We start from the raw sequence: 13,946 nt of genomic DNA, 5'->3' as shown, positions 1-13,946 counted from the left end.
TGAGCACAGGGAGCGAGGGGAGCTGATAACGTGGCATAGAGTTACAGAGCCATCTGTGGAAGTGGCACCATTACATCAGCTTTGGGCACAGACCTGCCGTACTGCAAGAGTGTTCTCTGGCAGAGATGGGCGGCAGCTCATCACTGATTTTTTGGCAGAAGCGTCTCTCTCCGGTTGAGATGGGCTGTTCGAGCGGCACCGGGTTCTGGACCGGGCAGTTCTGTACTGCATGTCCCTGTTATTCAACCATCTTGGGAAAAAGCCTTGCCCGCGGCAAAGGCCAATTTGTGTTCCTCTCGTATCCACTCAGTTACTTTTGCCCAGGATGAGTTAATATCACAGAAGGAAATGGCTTTAGGGGACGAAGCCTTGCAGCAAATAATGAAAAAAAAAATCTCATTATTGAAACGGAAGAACTGTGGTTTTGCACCAAAAAGCACAACTTTTATTTTATTTTGACTTCTTATTTTTGCACACAAAAATAAACTGAAGCAAAATTAGAGAAAGAATACAATATTAATGCTAGTAAATATTTATATAAATGTATTTATATTATTTTTATTTACATACATTTAACAGTTCTATAAATTATTTTTTTATACAAAGTTCTTTCCCACAAATCATAATTAAGATAATAAATGTTTTCATTCATAATGTAAATGTAAAACAAAAAAGTACATATTTACATGTGTAATACTTATTTTGATAACACTTTACAATAATGTCCCATCAGGTAATATTGGTTAATGGGTTAACTAACATTAACTAACAATAAGCAATGCATTATTAATCTTTTTAAACATTAGTTAATAAAAGTGTAAAACTGTTCATTGTTAGTTCATCTTTGTTCAGGTCTTTTATTAATATTACCACATACAACAGATACAACTTTTAATAACTTACTAGTAAATGTTGAAATTAACATTACCTAAGATTAATAAATGCTTCAGAAGTATTTATCATTGACAGTTCAGGTTAACTAATGTTAATAAATGAAACATTGTAAAGTGTTATGAGAATGTTTTATACAGTAAAGCAATGCACAGATATATAAACGAATAGTCGGTGATTAAAAGATACAATTTATACGACATTTTTATTACAAAAAAAAAAAAACAAGTAAAGGACAATTGTTTAAGTAAAAGGCATGCATTCCAAAAAAATGGGATGGCTTAAGATATATTAGTTAATAAAGTCTGTGCTTTCTCTATCTTTTCTTAACACCAGCTTATTTCAGAGGGAGGATAGAGGGGTTTCCTCCTGAGACCGGAGAGGAACAGATTGTGGAATTACTATTGGGCTACAGGAGTACCGGACCTGCAGGCTTCTGGCACATGAAGAATCACTGGAGCATATGTCGCCAGCATGATTCATTCATTTACATTTATAGAGTGGAAGTGGGCCAGGTAGCACACCGTGGTGACTGTCAACAGCACCTCCATCTTCACACACTTCACATACACCCGTCCCACCATCCGACCATATGTCCCGAGAAACACAATTTCTAATGGACAAGGACAGCTGTATCAGGTCAGTCCGGCTTTGCGCAGACACACAATGGGAACCTTTGGTGTGGAAATTAATTAGGCAGGTGCAAACACCCACTAGCTCTGCACTGATTGGATGGGCCTTTCAGACAGACTTTCTGTTCTTTCCTTTTCTGTTAGGCCTGCTGATTCCATTTATATTTAGGATTTAGCATCTTAAACTTAAGAACTGCATTGTAAAGGTCTGAATTATCACATAACAAAGTCTGAGGCGGGGAAATCTGGCATTTTAAATGACCTGTGAGTTGACATTATGATGAAAGGGGGGAGAAAGCTTTTGATGTAAATTATATGTATTAACTTTACACTTTAGCACATTTAAAAGGCCAAACCAACAGTCCATATTCCTGTTTAGCTAATTTATTTATTTTTTTCTTTTATTCTCAACATGGCTAAATCATTCATGGCTTAATAAATAAATGTATTAAGCTTAAAAACAATCTTCCATACCACTTATTTATATATATATGTATTCTGTATGATGTTTTGGGTCCCTCACCTTTCTAAAAAAAAAAAAAAAACTAAACCTAGCCCTGATAACACAATGGGTCAGAGTATTATTTCAGCAGGTTGTCACTCAGGTATCTCTAGCTCATTGAGCAGTGCCTGGGCATGCTTCCAGAAATAAGCCATTTGTGAGCACTATTTGATATTCCCTCCACTGTTTGGGCTGCAACCTCAACCCAACAGCAACACTTCAGCATAAATCCATTATTCTTTTATAACTTAATGGACCTGAACTTATAACTATGGACAGCTCCTGAAATGAAATATTACACATTAACTGTATTGATTTCTTTTTCACAGATAAAACATCTCAGGGTGTAATACCACCGGGCAGTTGTTTGTTTGAAAACTTCTCTTAGTGGTGAATCACTTTAATTCTAAATGAATTTTAAACTCTTACCATACTTCATTACAAAATGCCTCTGTCAGACAGGGAAGACCATATTGTCTGTCTTTGTTTGTCAATCTGATGTAAACTTTTTTGTGAAGTGTTTTAGTAGTCATCAACATCAGGTGTATATGGAGTGAAGCCATATGTCCATATGTGCTACCAATAACAAAATGATCTGCTCCTGTTTCTATATTAGGATAGAATCAGGTATAGACAGGCTTTAAACCGTAAGTTTGATTAATAAAACTAAATTAAAAGCCAATTTTTGCATCTAACTATTGGCTATAACAAAATCTGACTTGTTTAATCTCGGTGACTTTCTTTTGAATCCATTCACTAAAAAGATTTGTTCAGATCTGTTCACTAACCCTTTCTGCAGGTTACATCATTACACCAATAGTTGGCAACAAGTGATTTAATGTGTGAATGAGTCATTTGAAATATTCACTCAAGTGACTCTTTTCATTCACTACCAAAACAAGTCTAAATTTGCGTGTGTACAAATCTGCTAAGAGACTCCAGACAGAGCAAGTTGTGCATTGTGTAACAAAAAAGAGGTACCATTTTTGATCGGTTTTTGTTTACGATTCGTTCACTTAAAATATTTTTTTTACAAAAGAAACAAGTCCTCATATACGCTACCAGCCAAATGTTTTTGAACAGTAAGTTTTTAATGTTTTTTACAGTGAAAGTGAAAGTGATGTGACATACTGCCAAGTATGGTGACCATAAACTGTATGATGGTGACCCATACTCAGAATTCATTCTCTCTCATTCTCTCCATTTTTTTGATCCAAAGTACAACAAAAACAGTAAAATCTTGAAATATATTTACTATATTACAATAACTGTTTCTATTTAAATCTATTTTAAAATGTAATTTATTCCTGTGATTTCAAATCTGATTTTTTAGCATCATTACTCCAGTCACATGATCCTTTAGAAATCATTCTAATATTCAGATTTTATTTATAACATTTATTATTTTTTATTATTATTGTTATTATTATGTTGAAAACTTTTTTTCAGGTTTCTTTGATGAATAGAAAGTTCAGAAGAACAGCATTCATCTGAAATAGAAATTAAATTATATTGACTCTAAGCTTTTGAATGCTACATTCTATAAATCAACAAAATCTTCAAAAAATTTAATAAAAAGTTTTAAACATTGATGATGACTTGAATCAAATAAAATCAAAAAAAATTAATCAAATAAATAAAAACAATGATGATGATAATAATAATAATAATAATAATAATAATAATAATAATAATAATAATAATAATAATAATAATAATAATTTATTTTTTGTGCTTTTCCATGCAAGGTATTTGGTTTCGCTAATCAAGTGAGACCTTTCACTGAATGCTGCTTACTCTCAGTTAGTCCTAGTGAGCAGCATAGCCATCCTTCCCCTGAGCATTACATCATTCTGAGGGACAACCGAGCCAATCAACAGCCTGGCAGGATTACGCAGCATATGGGCATGTCCTGACTGTGAGGGAGAGCTAAACAGGTATGTTCAGAAGAAAACATGGCATTTATGTATATGGTACATCAGAATTGTTAAAGACACAGATGTTCATCACACAAGAGTTCATCTGCTCCTTGAGATGTCTCCCATGAGAGAGAGAAAATTTGTTCACACCATAACAGGCACTCTGGATCATTGCCATGGAGAGGTGTGATTCTCAGCTGACTTGCTAAGCTCTCGTTTAGCCAGACCATATATCACATTTGTGCTATATTGCTTAATACTCAAAATTTGTGCCACATAATAAACATCTGACTGTAGTTCAGATGGTAATTAGATGTCACAAGATTTATACTGCATGTTACAGTTTTTGTTCGCCAAAGCAATATGATTTTTTGATGAATAATTATAAGATACCACCTTTTTAAGAGCGAGCTTGGCCATTTGTAACTTGAATGTGCTTGGCTTCCTGTGTCCCTTGCTTCCAGTTTTCTTAGCTTTACAAAACAGTCTGTTATGCTGCTTGCATATTGAAAACTGGTATTTAATGTGCAGTCATATCTCACTATGTTTTTGCCTGGCCAGTAATGCTGGAAATCTTAAATAGGCTTTTCTGCAGCCAAGAGTTTACTGTTTATACAGAAATAAACGGAAGAGATTTAATTTTATCCATTGTACTGTATGCCTTCAAATAATATTGAAAACCTATCAAAATTCAGATACTCACTAGGGACCTTCTTGTACATTTTTAGAGATATGGTCTGAGCAGCATGCACTCAGAGAAACTTGCTAATACCCACGTTGCCAGTTCCTTGAGGTAAGAAGAGGACACGCATGTATTTTAGTCTGTGCTGGCACTGTTGTTGATGCCTTTAGATGTGGAACAGGAAGCAGGTACCAGAGTGATGCAGCACACGGCTCTGAATCATTTGATTAGTTAGCAGAAAATGACGTCTGTTCATCCCTGCAGTCTCCCTCATCTAACCCACTCTGGCATGCAAACGGCTCTGATCCGCTGTGTTACCAGCCGGTGTTGTTTGGACAGAGATCACAGGACTCAGTGGTGACAGCCTGCCCTGAATGCACCAAGACTGAAATCAGTGGAAATGAGGCTTGCAGGGCCCCGTTCATAAGTTATGGGTCATTTTAGTCTTACATAGCTTTTAAGGTAGGGTGCTCGACTAGCAAAGGTGTAAAACTTTCAAGCTCCTATCTGGCCTCCAGCAATAAGAATCAAAGCAGTTAGTAAGCTAACATTCAGCACACACTCTTAAAAATAAAAGGGGGATTTCATAGCAATGCCAGAAAAATTTTGAGTTCCCAAGGAACCTATTAGTGAATAGTTCTTAAAAGAACCATTTTAGTGCTAAGCTATAAACCTTTTTCAAATATGAAGAACCTTTTGCAATGGAAAGGTTCCATGGATGTTAAAGATTCTCCATGGAATCACATATGCCAATAAGGAACCTTTATTTTTGAGAGTGTGGCGAGAATATGCTTTGTTTGATCTCTTCAAAGCTATTTCTGGCTTCTACAGCCAGTCAGAGTCCTCAAGGAAGACACCCACACATGATTTTACATACAAATGCAGCACATAAACACTATTGAGAAAGTCAGACAGGCCCTGTTCTCATGGCCTTTGATCTTTGAATTCTATAGATGTAATGTGGCCTATGGTCCGAGTCATCGCATATAACTCAAAATTTATTTGATTTCTGTAAAGAACTTCTCTCCCTCTCTTCACTTTTGCATAAAGTGCTATATTTATTTATAGACCCACATACAGTCTCTCAAAATCAGTTTTAGTTAAAGGGATTAAAGTAGTAAAGTAGTTTACAAAAGTAATATTTTTTTTGGTTTAATTACCTTCATTTTATTCTAAAATCTGTATTGGCTGATGTCAAGCTCCAAAAATGGCACACAAAAAGAAAAAAAGAACAAAAAAGCACCATAGATGTAACTCAAACAAGTTTATATTGCAAGTCTTCTGAAGTCATATTTTGCCTAACATCTCTTTTTTCCCCTACATGTCATACATACGTTTTTGGGTGAACTATCCCTTGAAAATCTTTTATGAATTTTTCAGAGAGGGGTTATTTATCTATAATGTTTGAGTAAATTGGAACTTTTTGTCTCTTTCTGTCTGTGTATGCACTTGTGCCCCCAAACCATCATGGAGAAAGTTATCGAACAGAGCTGAATTTGAAAGCTGTGGCAGAATTACATAATTGCAGACAAATGTGGTACAAGCGAGAGAGCTGGAGAGCAGAATGTGTTTAAATATTTAAGCCTCATCAGTGAGAGCCTAAAGGCTTTGATAGACCCTCTAGAGCTCTGAACTATGAGAAGATTACAGTTTTCCTTGCTTTTCAAATGCAGTTTGTGCCTTGTCAGAAAGAGAAACGGGTCATTGGATGCCCATTTTCCAGAAGTTGATATGATTCTTTAGGGTCTTAATGAAAAGTCTATAACATAGTAAATGCCCATTTTTCCAGAAAGGGGTCATTGGATAACATAGTTTTTATTTTCCAGAAGTTGATTTATACCCTGTCAAAAACAGCTCTTTTCAGAGCAAGCCATTTTGTAGCACTTTCCTTTAAATGCAAATGAGCTCTGCTGACCCCGCCTCTCTCTTTCGAGCTGCTCTCTGAGGGACTGTTTACTTTAGCCACATTCATCATGAAACTTGCCAATTAGCACATTATTAGGAAAGGCGATTTGCAAAGATTCATTAAAAAACCTTATACTCACTTCTTCTATTGGTGAAGCTGGATCACGAACGATTTGTGAAAAAATATAATCCACTGCGTCTTCAGGGGCGCATTCCCTTCAGAAACAAATGTAATCCACTGCGTCTTCAGCGGCTCAGATGTCAGGAGTAAATGACAACTGCTATGTTCATTATTACATCCAACAACAGAACACCTCAATCGCTTAGAAATTATTTAACAAGGTTAAATAAAAACCACTGGGTGGCTCTTTATCATTATAGGGTAGTTGTGTACACACACTGCTAACACACATTTTAGTTCAAACAACTTGTAAAAGTGCATGTAGCATCCGATGACCCCTTTAAATGCAGCTGTGAATTGTACAAGCTGATCACATTTGACAGTTTTCCACTCAATAATCCATCCATGCAGATTCACTCAGCAGTTTGTCCTACAGCGCCTGTACCAGACGTATTTCATCCTCCATCTTTCCTGTGGCGAGACATCAAGAGGGCCACAGGTATTTATAGCTTGTTAAGCTAACGGGGAGGAGAAATAGGTCAAAAGTAGCTCATTTAACTTGTTGTCACTAAACCTCTGGTGGCAGCATGACCCAGGGCCTCCTACGCATCATCACTCAGTGACAGCCGCCCACCATGCCCAGCCAGCTATAAAATCAGAAGGAGCGAAATCTCTCCAGAGTGCTATGTGCCTACCCACCCTCCCTCAGACAGAGCTAAATAATGAACCAGCTTAACAGCGTATACATGCAAACCTGACGGCCCAGGTTTCAAAGGAGTGCTCTGGTGCTTTAGAGTGCCCTTGTTTATTGCATTAAGCTTACTTGCCATTTGCCAAAAGCTTTCAGATTGGGTTTTCATTCTCATAGACATTATCTAACCCGGTGCTGTTCTGCCACATAGCAGAGGTATCCTTTAAAGGGGTCATATGACATTACTAAAAAGAACATTATTTTGTGTATTTGGTGTAATGAAATGTGTTTATGCGGTTTAAGGTTCAAAAAACACATTATTTTCCACGTAATGTACATTATTGTTGCTCCTCTATGCCCCTCCTTTCTGAAACATGTAGATTTTTACAAAGCTCATCGTTCTGAAAAGCGAGGTGTGCTCTGATTGGCCAGCTATCCAATGCATGGCCAAATACCTCAAGCACACACTTACCATACTGTGAGGCCCTGTCCCAGTGCAACAAGACAAAAACAATAAAACCCATTATAAATGAGTCATTTTTTGCACCCAGTGGGGACATAATTACTGATTATAATGACTTATACTGTCTTTTTACGCATTGCGTTGTGTATCGTGCTGCGTTAACATCATGTCTGCATTTGTGATCGGAGAAATGACAAACAACAAGCCTACTCTGCACTGTTCAAAACTCGTTTTTGGATCATCAGTGGCAAATCTTTTAAATATGAAAACGTACTTACAGATTTTGTGTCAGAAGCGCCAGTACCAACTTCTTGCAAAGTTGGAATTGCCCCACTTTATAGAAACATACACAATATTGTAGGCTACTCTCACAGGAAATAGTCCTCGTCCTCTGTAAAATGTGCTGCACACATCTGAATATTTTAGTTGAACTGTTCTGGAACAGTGTTGTAAATACAACTTAACCACTGATTTCTAGTTGTGTCCTCTTTTGGAAGGCCAAACAAAGTGGTTTTGCTTTCACAACAAAACACACAGCGTCTTCAGAACATGGCGGCGTCAACAGCGAGAATAAATGTTACACCTTCTTTCTTCGCATGAACATCTTCCCACATTGTGACATAGCCCCCGTTTACACTAGTGCGTTTTCGTTTTAAAATGCATAACTTTTGCTATGGTTACGCCTATCGTTTTTCGACCCTCGAAAATGGAGACTTTTGAAAACGCTGCAGACCCTGTTTTAGTTTGAAAACTCCAGGGTTGCATTTCAGTGTAAACGGACCAAAATGGAGACCTTTGAAAACAATGGCGTGGCTGCCCACATTCGCTCTGTGTATCCTTGATGACCGTGTAAACAATAACATCATTCGCATTGTTGTACCCATAGATGTATAGGTAGATTCCCCATTCGATTGCTCCAACCACAATCTAAATAATAGGGAATCTACCTTTTCATATCTATGGCTGTACCTGCATGAATGGTCACATAACACGCATTTTAGGCTGTGTAGACGGATGTCATTTCTGAAACGCCAGTGTAGATGAGGATCATTTTCATTCTAAAATGCCATTTTAAAACGATAACGCACTAGTGTAAACGGGGCCGTAGACATGTGGGGGCGTGTTAGAACGAGCCATTTTAGGTAGGTGTTGTTGACTCTTATCTTTTATAAAGAATATCTCATGGATCTGAGATTTTAGTCTTTGCAACTTTACATATCTTCTTTAAGCACCAAGAGCTTGTAACACTCCAAAGAGAAAGGAAAAACTGAAATCACATCATATGATCCCTTTAAGAAGATGCTAGAAACTCTTAAGTGGCATGTAACAGTAGTATATTTTACAATGGTAAAATCAATTTAATTTTGTTAAAAGCTTGATCATGTTCTGTAATTGTTAAAATTATATTCTGAACCCCATGTGGAATTACACAAACTGACAAAGTCAAAAAGTGTTAGAATGTGCCCCGCTCTCCCCTACACAAATCTTTGGGTGTTCTATATTCAAAAGGAGAATGGGGTGGCACATATGACATATCTGTGCAAATCTTTCAAAGTTCAGGAGCATTGTGTGCTAAATCATCATGTGATGCATTTTAAATCAAACAAATGGACATGATTTCTTCTTTGTACAGAGTAGACAATGTGGTTATAAAATTGACATTTCTCTCTCTCACTGGTAGGTTGCTTTAGCACTCAGGATTGTCCATCTCTGTAATTCGATGAGAGCAGCCATTTAAAGCAGCCTGGGCTTCTTATTCAGCCTTTGCAGGAGCACCACAGGGACTATGAGTATCGATCCAGAGCCATAAGTAGGTCAGAGAAATAGCGACTAAGAAACAGGGTTTAGTCTGACACAGTTCCTCTCAACCTCCGTCTCTGACTGTGTGAGGCCATTTACGTTCATCCATCTCAATGATTCTTCACAGGCCATCTCAGTCAAGAAGGCACATTCTGTCACCCCCAAGTCGACTGAGGCACAGGACATCCTGTTTAGAGCATCAGGCATCATCAGTCTGCTCGTCCGCTTCAGGAAACCCTGCAGTGAAAAGGTCAATGGGTTTACAGCATTTTTCTCCTCCGTTTTTAAAATTCTTACAGAAGACAAGGCATAAATTAGTCCTGTTTGTCTAACGGATCAAAGACATGATCATCTTTGCAACTCGGCCTCCAGACCTCGGCGCAGCGCACAAATGCTAATCATGCTTTGTCATAAATACACCGACATTAAAGATCCAAGGACTCGGCTGACCCCAGGTTAGTTTCAAAAACTCGCTACGGTCATTTATGCTGACCTAAAGTCTTGGAAAATGAAAGAGTTTCAGCACTTTGAGTGATTAGAAATGACTAATCAGCCATCCCTAATGACAGCACTTTAATTACAGTGCTCTGTGAGTGCAAGCTTTGCTTTCGGCCCTTATCTACCATCACAGGCAGTTTGCATATTTGCAGTGTACCTGAAAGAGTCCAGCAGGAGTTTTTCCTTATCTCAGCCTGCCTGGGATGTAAAAACAGCTCTCTGTTTGCAAAAGAGATGGGCTTGTGTTTGTGTGTGAGTGTTTGTGCATGTGTGGATGTTGATGTGAAAGCTAGTCACACCATAATACACTATACAGTGAGCTTTTGTATTGTGTCTTGACATGGTTATCCACGCTTTCATATTTGAAGAATACATCTTTAGTCATAATGTTTACCTATTTCAGGCCTCTAGCAAAGTCAGGTGAAACCCAGTAACTTGTCATTACATATGTACATTATGGACATCCATTAACTCATTATATTCCTATTCACACAAGCGCTGATGGTAAGTTAATATTTCACTAAATAAGTGAAACCTAGCCTGAACTGTAATATGATACACTGAATATCTTGCACATAAACTGTTGACACAGTTATCATTAACCACAGTTGCACTTTTTATTTTTCATAAGTTACCATTAAAGAGCCTTAGGCCATTTGGATCATTGGCTGGCTGTATCCAACCAATGGGCTGTGACTCATATAAGTGATTCAGATCAGAATCAACTAGCATTATCTTCAGGGTAAAAAAAAATGTTGAGAGAGCCTGGGAATAATTATTTGAATATTTTTTGTGTACTTTGATGAGTGATTTGTAATCTGATTCAGATATTCCTTATTTAAGGAGTATGAAAACCATATTATGGGAAGGAACAATGTGATAGTTCCAGAGATTTCCTCTGATCTCTCAGATATGATTGTTCTTGCTCAGACAAACCTCTGGTGGAGGACTAAGAGATTTGGCACTGGACATTCCTCTGGTTCTCTAGTCCAACTGTTTTAGAGTAGATGTATTGTTTAAGCACATTTAAGCTGTGACTGCTTTGTAGCTGTTGGGCTTAAAGGAAAATCCCCCCCCCCCCCCCCCCCAAAAAAAAGTCATAATTTGCTCACCCTTGTTTCATTTGTTTCTATATAAAAAATAAAACCCTACTGACCCCAAAGTTTTGAAAGATACTGTGTGTGTGTGTGTGTGTGTGTGTGTGTGTGTGTGTGTGTGTGTTTTTAAATTATTTTATGCTTAAAAAATAAAGAAAAAATATTATTTAGATTATAATGGCTGATCTGTCCTAAAGACTATGAATGCTTTATGACAAGTAATTGAGAGCATGTTGAATAGCATTGTGACGCACTGTACTGTACCAGATGACGATGACACATACTTTATCATAAGCCGTCATGTCACAATGACAAATACTGTATCGGGCCACTGATTGTGCTTGGATCCAGATTAGATAACTGACTCATTATGGTTAAATATGGTTGCCTTAAGTTGTCTTGAAAACTTTGTTTTTATCATGCTACTTGACATTATCACTTATGAATCCATACCTGGATTTACTGTATGGTCCACAATACACTTGTATCAGTGGATGATGGTCAATAACATGCTCAGATGAAAGAGAATGAGAGCAAGTGCTGAGGTCATGACAAGAATCCAGTCGGTACATTGATGACATCTCTGTCAATAGTACTGAGTACAAGCGCCCAGCTTTGGATACAGCTCTGTCTGTGGGCTCCAGCATGCTGTGAGAGTCTGTGTATGTGTGTATGTTCTGTTCTGTTCATGCTGTTCTGTTCATCAGTACATCATCTCTTCTCCTCAGAGCAACTGTCAATGGTGAAATGGTGTGTGGGTGTCCGACACAGTAATGGGTCAATCACTCCGAAAATAAGACTTTTTCTTCTGACTGAGCACGGAGGAGCTCTGTTCTCACCTAATGTTGTGAAGGTAATGATACACTCTGCATTCAATGATGGTACTGGGTTACATAATGATACAATAATGTTAATGACTATTCAGAAGCTCAAAGAAACCAGGTTGAATAGAGAAACACGTCTTCAGTAAACTTAAAAATACAGCGCTGAATGGAGACCTTATTTCAAAGAAAGGATTGTTATATCATAACAGCACAATTCTTTGAAGAAAATAAGACGGTGACACAAAAGGTGACTGTTGTTGTAAAGTAATCTTCCACCGATCGAGATGTAGAAGCTGAAATTAACCAATCAGACAAACTTTTAATAATACAAGCTTCCAGAACTGACGTTATGGGTGTTATATTTTTTATCTCGCTCCATTGGCACGATTTTGTGATTTATATAACATTTGTAGCACTTATGTTCTCTGTGATTCATCCGTGAGTATTGCTGTCCTCACAGAACGTTATTTGGGGGCTGGTGTTTCACATGTTCAGAACAGCGTGTGTATTATGGTTATTTATTTTTTTCTTTTTCTTTGGAGCTGACAGGCAGAGATAGAGCATGAATCATGTCGGCCTACTCTCAGACAGCAGTGATAATATCGGCGTGCTGATGCAAAGTGACCGGCGAGCACATAGCACTTTCACACCATCAGTCATGTTCCCGTAGCAACATGATAACGCTGGAATAACATTGAACAAACAATGTTGGAACTGTGTGTTGGTGTGGGAGGGCAGGGTCTAAAAAAAGTCCACACAAGAGAGCTGTTGATTATGCGTGGAAATGTGAGGGAAATTAGTCAAGTCGTGTAATGACTATACTTCTTATATATTGATAATTTTTTTTGTAATGTGCCATTGCTTCGGTTTCCAGTGGCCAGCTGTTTCACTTATAATGTACACAAATGGTACCTTGGTTTTACCATGGTTGTTTGGGCATAGTACAGAAATCTTTACAGTATATACTGTATATGTAACTATGTAACTGGAGGTGATGCTTAAAATGCCATGTCGTTAAAAATAATTATTATTGATATACAGAGTCATATATTTGTGTAAGCTTAAATATAACTTAGTATAAGTAACATGCATTACATAATTTATTTTATGTATTTATTTTATAAATTATTTTTAGAAATCAATATCTTTATGACTGCAAGGATCCATTAAATCAAAAGTGTCAGTAAGGACATTTATAATGTTTTTTTTTTTTTTTTTAAATCAAATTCTGTTCTTTTGAACAGGATAATCCTTTCAGATAATCCTGAAAAAAATTATAACAGTATGCACTAAAACATTAAGCAGCACAGTTGTTTTCAAAATAGATAATATTAAGAAATGTTTCTCGAGCACCAAATCATTATAGCATATTAGAATGATTTCTGAAGGATCATGTGACACCAAAGACTGGAGTAATGATGCTGACAATTTAGCTTTGCATCATTTTGCATCTTAACTTTAGTTTTGGTTGAAGTTCAACTTTTTTTTAGATCAGACAATAATTGGTAGACCTCCTGCTGTACCACCACAGACCCCCTGTTGAAGACTCCTGATGTGGTATATGAATATGGTAATCATTTAGCACAAAGATATAAATCAAAGTACTATGATCTGATACGATACCACAGAAGTACTTTTGTAAGGGTTATTTGTTTGTTTTAACCAACATGATTTAGTCACAATAGCAGCGTCAGCTCGATCAATACAGTTTAGATCACTGTGTGTGTCTGTTTGGAGCCTGTGCTTATGGGAGGTGGAAGTGAGCGCTGAATCAGGTCCTTGTGGCGCCTGTGGCTGGGGAAATAGGAGAAGTAGGTTAGTCTCCAGACATTTGAACTTGAAACATTTGGCCGACTGCCTGTGGAGCTGCAATCCCAGTGCACATGTACTGGATTACTTTACTGCCACCTGCTGGCTGTGG

The 13,946-nt window shown here is 37.4% G+C and overlaps 1 long non-coding RNA gene across 1 annotated transcript; it reads left to right on the top strand.

Annotated features, from left to right (window-relative positions):
• The first annotated feature begins 1,002 nt into the window (after positions 1-1,002).
• Positions 1,003-13,013, top strand: LOC122141129. Its single transcript, XR_006157562.1, has 3 exons — positions 1,003-1,530; positions 3,774-3,962; positions 11,930-13,013. It is a non-coding gene; the product is annotated as an uncharacterized LOC122141129 (long non-coding RNA).
• Positions 13,014-13,946: the final 933 nt, after the last annotated feature.

This window comes from Cyprinus carpio, chromosome B20 (assembly GCF_018340385.1).
Source record: "Cyprinus carpio isolate SPL01 chromosome B20, ASM1834038v1, whole genome shotgun sequence".
NCBI classification, from domain to species: Eukaryota; Metazoa; Chordata; class Actinopteri; order Cypriniformes; family Cyprinidae; genus Cyprinus; species Cyprinus carpio.
The sequence above is the reverse complement of the archived record's forward strand: the minus strand, read 5'-3'. Positions and strand labels throughout refer to the sequence as shown.